Genomic DNA, 6,000 nt, shown 5'->3' with positions numbered 1-6,000 from the left:
TGAGACGGACCGTGTAACGAGACAAGGTGATGGGAAGCAGCTGGAAAACCTGAGTCAGAAACTCACTGCTGGGACGGGGATAACTGGGGATGTTTTGGAAATCATGCACAATAGTAATTAGCACTCACAGGTGTGTCCTGTGTGAACTTCCCGAGCCGACTGCTGGAATGCTGTAACCCTGGTCAAACCGATTCTCTGTGCAACTTGTGACGATCACAGCAGCCGCCAGAGCATCAGTGAACGGGCAGTCAGACGGGGTGAAACTTCCAGCCAGAATCCTCTCCCAGCCATCAAACGGAGCCACTAACAGGCGGCATAATCATATAGCTCATGTCACACCATGTACACACAAGTGTACACACACTGGCAATATTCAATGACACATAATAGAGACCCAGTATAAAATTATACAAATAACTAATTACTTACAGAGCATATAAATAAAATTTACAGTCTCAGCAGTAAAGTTAGCTCAAGAAAAACTGTGACACAAACAAACCAAACAACTCCACATCCTGACTCGCTGACATCAATAAACACACTCAGTGATTCCTCCAACAGATTCCATATGCAGTACAGTCAGCACTTCAACTCTACGTGGCTGTGTTACCTGTAACCGCCATCCCAAACCTGTCGGTGCGGGCACTTCCCGCACAGTGAGTGCCGATGCCCAGGTGCAGGAGAGTCTGTCAGCAGGTGTGCGCCACACGTTGCGGCCAAACTAGCAACTGTAGGACGCACAGGACCTTCCCTGCACACTCAACACAGGAGCGCACAGTGCTAGTGAGCTGCTTTTATGTTTATTTAAAGGGGTGCCCCGCTGACACTGGGAGCCTTCCCTGTGCAGCATCTGAATGGGCTGTGTGATGTCCCAGCTCACTGTATCCCAGCTAATGGGGGCACGCTGTCCAACGCTCACACTCACTCCGGGGGGGGGGGGGGGGGGGGGGGGGGCGGGGGAGCTTGGTGGTGGCATTGCTGGCAGAACCCCCGTTACTGCAGGTCTTCAGACAAGAGGTGGGCCAGAGATGGCTCATCAGTGAAGGTGGATGTGGATCTGTAGATGGTGTTCCTGATGGCTCCCAGGAAGCTCACGGGATGCATGCATCCTCAAGGGGCGCCAGCTTCTAGAATTATCCATGGCTGGCACTTGTTGGCATGGCTGAGGTCTTGGGGGGGGGTGGTACAAGAATTGGAACAAGAGGGACGAGGGCAACACTCTACCTGCCTGGCTGGCCACACCAATAGACGGGCACACGCACACAACCGGGAGAGCCACAATCACCACCACAGCAGGGTATACACCACAGTAGTGGCACAGTAAGATCCCACAGTGGGAGTCACGCAATAGGAGCCGAGACGTTGACCAGTTTCTCCTCTCTCTGTTTGACTGGACGAGCTCCTCCAGCATCTCTTCTTTTGTTTCTCGCCCCAGGGTTGGGCACTCACTACCTGCCGCAGACCCAGTCTGGCCACTCCGTCCCTCAGGATCTGGCTAGCTCGGTCAGTAGTGGTACTGTTGGTGATGGACACTGAAGTCCCCACCCAGAGCACGTTCTGTGTCCTTGCTGCTCTCAGTTCTTGCAGCTGTTGATCAAGTGCTGTGGCAGACATTCACTACCCCAGCCCAGGAGGCTCATTGCTAACCTCAGTTTTTTCAGCAAGTCACTGCCCCCCAAGGATTGAGGTGCTTATCAGTAGGAAAAACAGACACCAAGGATTAGTTTGCTTGCCCTCAAAACAAAAGTTACCAAGAATTAGTGTGCCAACCGTCAGAAAAAACTGGTTATCAAGAATCAATAGGCCTATCAGTGGAAGAAAACAGTCCAAGGATTAAAGTATTTGTTGTTAAATAATTCAAATTCTTAACCAGTAATTTTTGCTCATCCTGTTTGTCCAATCAAGAGAAGGCATCACTTGTAGATGAGGCCTTACTAGATGTAAGACATAAATACTAGGAGGCAGTACTTGTTGTTAGGAGTTACGGAGATGAAGACATAGAGTCCATTCTTCAGCCTCGACCCGATCTTTGCCCAGAGCCTTCCTTCTGTGTCGTATGACTCGTTCGTCTGCAACTCATTGGTAGGTTTTTCTATTTTGTAAGAATTGTACTTGTGTCCGGACATCCTTTGTCAAATTACAATCTCTGTTAGAATTTACTCCTCAAAATAAATGGGCTCCACTTCAATAAAATAACTGTGTTTAATCTGCTTTACAAACAGGAGGGATCTCCTCCTTGGTTGGCAGGATCCACCACTTGAGATACTGGTTATTGACAGCTGAACCACTTCAGGAAAGAGACTAAGGTGGTGAAGTTAATCCTTGAACTATAGTTGGTACGGTATAATCTCCCTGAAGTGAAGGTACTGAAAAACTGACAAGGAAAGAGAAACAAAGGACTGCGGATGCTGGAATCTAGATGAAAAACCCGATGATGCTGGAGGAACTCAGCAGGCCAGGCAGCATCTGTGGAGAAAAGCAGGCGGTCAACGTTTTGGGTCAGGACCCTGCTTCGAGACTTAAGGTCTTGACTTAAGTTTAACACTCTAGAACGGGTACACTCAATATCATCACAGTTGTTGATTCATCAGGTAAGGGAGGACGGTGGGTGGCAATCAGAGGGGACTTCCTTGCCCGTGTTTGACCTGATGCTTTGTGGGGTCTGGAGTGAACATTGAGGACTCCCTCCCACCTGTATACCACCGCGCCGCCGGTGGGACAGGACACACCCAGGGATGCAGTGGAGGAGTCGGGCACATTGTCTGTGAGGTCTAATTCTGTCACTGCAACTACGTCGGGTTTATACTTGACCATCCTGTGGGACAGCTTTCCCAGCTCTGGCAACCAGTTCCCGGATGTTTGTGAAGGGTACTTTGCAAGGTTGAAAGATCTGAGGATGACCTAGCTGTGCCCGAATCCAGTGCCCAAGTCCACGACAGTGGTTTGCCTAGTGTGATTCCTTCTCCCAGTGCCCGAGCATTTACTCAGCGCCCCGGGTACCTGGGATGGACGCCGTGCATAGAGCAGATGGACAATGTAATTGTGATGACCTAGAATGTTTTCACACTGTGGCAGCAGCTGTCCCCAGGCTGTGAACCACCCAATGTCCCTGTGACCTGCCTGTCTCTCTTTGAAGTATGTCTTTACTCCCAGTGACGGTTCTTCAGCACCAGAATCAGGTCGTCAAATTTGTGGTTTTATTGGCAACAGTACAGTGCAAGACATGAAGACATAAAATTAACCGTTACCAAAACAAATAAATAGCGCAAGCGAGGAATAATGAAGTAATGTACATGGACGGTTCAGAAAACTGATGGTGGAGGGGGAGAAGCTTGGAAGATGTTGAGTGTGGGTCCTCAGGCTCCTGTACCTCCTCCCTAATGGTAGTAACGAGGAGAGGGCATGTCCCGGGTGCTGAGGGTCGATGGTGATGGATGTCGCCTTCTTGAGGCACCATCTCTTGACAATGTTTACTTCTGGTTAGGTAAATAGTATGTCTGGAGATCTGCCCATGTGCTCACTGCCAAGGATGACTGGCTGCTGGCCAACACAGACTCATTCTGTGAGAAGATCAACAACAACTCCCTGGCGAGGGAGGCTGTTTCTGCCCAAGTGAACATACTGGAATCAGACACAGAGGCACTCTTATTGAGCTGCAGAGGTCTGAGGGGTGGTGGGGCGGGGAGCGGGTGTTACTGCGAGCTGCCTCACCCTGGTGAAGAACGCTCAGGGAGGACAGCCACTTCTGGAGGTGACAAGCCAGCTCTGAGCCAGCACTGGGCATCCGTCAGCCTTCTGCACGGTGGTCCCAAGCTCTGCAGTTCCCAGCCAACCCCTCCACCTCACTTGCACTTAAGCTGCTCCGGGAGGACACCTTGGTCAATGACCTCATGGTCCTCTGGTGTTTAGAAAGTGCTCAGAGCCACCAGACAGGAGACTGGGGCTGAGGAGTGATTGGAAGTGGAACCTTGGGAGCAGGGTCATGGATTCTCGGATCAAGACACTGCTACATAGATGAATATCCGGGGTGTGTGGGTGCAGGGTGAGGAAGGCAACTGCTGGGGTGACCTGTGTTGCAAGAGAACTTGAGTCCACGTGTGGTATCGATTTGCTCTGATCATACAGAGGCCTGATGAGGCCACACCTGGAATATTATATGGAGGACTGGTCTCCCAGATATAGAGGGAGTGCAATCAAGATTCACCAGGTCAACTCCCGGGATGTAGGGTTTGTTGTATGAGGAGAGGTTAGAACATAGAACATAGAACATTACAGCACAGTGCAGGCCCTTCTGCCCACAATGTTGTGCAGACATTTTATCCTGCTCTAAGATCTATCTAACCCTTCCCTCCCACATAGCCCTCCATTTCTCTATCATTCATGTGCCTATCTAAGAGTCTCTTAAATGTCCCTAATGTATCTGCCCCCACAACCTCTGCCGGCAGTGCGTTCCACACACCCACCACTCTCTGTGTAAAAAACTTACCCGACTTCCTCCTTATACCTTCCGCCAATCACCTTAAAATTATGTCCCCTCGTGTTAGCCATTGTCGCCCTGGGAAAAAGTCTCAGACTGTCCACTCGATCTATGCCTCTTATCATCTTGTACACTTCTATCAAGTCACCTCTCATCCTGCTTCTCTCCAAAGAGAAAAGCCCTAGCTCACACAACCTATCCTCATAAGACATGCTCTCCAATCCAGGCAGCATCCTGGTAAATCTCCTCTGCACCCTCTCTAAAGCTTCCACATTGAGCGGATTGGGTCTGTCCTCCCGAATTTAAAAGGATAAGAGGTGATCTGATTGAAACAAAACTGTTACAAGTTTTGAAAGCTTAGTCGCAGGGGGGATGTGTCCCCTGGCTGGGATGTCTACAACTGGGGGTCACAGAGTAAGGCATTGGTCATTCAGGACAGAGATTGGGAGACATTTTATCAGCCAGAGGGCAGTGAATCTTTGGAATTCTCCACCCAAGAGGCAGTGGAGGCTGAGTCAAGAAAGAAGTCAATGGATCTTTAGAGGTGATGCGAACGAAGGGAATAGGGTTCAATGCAGAGAAATGGCACGGAGTAAAAGATCAGCCATCTTCATAGTGAAAGATGGGGTAGGCACGGCGGGCCGACTGGCCTACTGCACAGAGAGATCAGAAGGCTATAGGGCTGACGCTCCAACAGAACAACACGGATGGAGCTAAACGACACACGCAACGTGCTGGGGGACCTCAGCAGGTCAGGCAGCATCTACGGAGCGGAATAAACAGTCAACGTTTCGGGCCGAGACCCTTCATCAGGACGGATGGAGCTAAGGGCAGTCTTGCCAGGCTTTTCCCTGCTGCCTTCCTTGTTCAGGGGGACTATATTTGCCACCTTCCGGTCGTCTGGTACCTCACTTGTGGCCAGCGAAGATTTAATAATCTCAGCCAGAGCCCCAGCCATCTCTTCCCTCACCTCCTGTAGCAGCCTGGAATAAATCTCATCTGGTCCTGGGGGTTTATCCACCTTTAGGCCTACTAAGACATTCCCCTTTGAAGGTGTAGACTTAAAAGGAAGTGGGTGAGTCCAGTCTACCTTTACTTGGCACTTACTTATTTTAATGAAATTGGACCTCCCAATTTAAGAGATTTTATTCCTGGTCTATACTTATCTTTTTCCGTAACTACTTTGAATAATATGAAATTATGTTCACTATCTCCAAAACGCTCCCCCACAGATATTCCCTCAAATGACTGGCTACGTTCCCCAGGTTCAGTAATGTTCCTTTCCTCATTAATCTAAAAGCTCTCCTGGACACACCTTGAAAACTCTGCCTCCTCAGAGCCTTTAATGCTTAGGCAATCTCAGTTAATCCGAATCAGGATCAGGTTTATTATCACCAACATATGTCCTGAAATGTGTTGTTTTGCAGCAAAAGTACAGCGCAAGACACAGAAATCACTCTAAATGACAAAATAAATATAGTGCAAAGAAAGGAATAATGAAATAACGTTCATGGGTTCATGGA

This window comes from Pristis pectinata, chromosome 17, assembly GCF_009764475.1.
Source record: "Pristis pectinata isolate sPriPec2 chromosome 17, sPriPec2.1.pri, whole genome shotgun sequence".
NCBI classification, from domain to species: Eukaryota; Metazoa; Chordata; class Chondrichthyes; order Rhinopristiformes; family Pristidae; genus Pristis; species Pristis pectinata.
Note: the sequence above shows the minus strand (reverse complement) of the source record.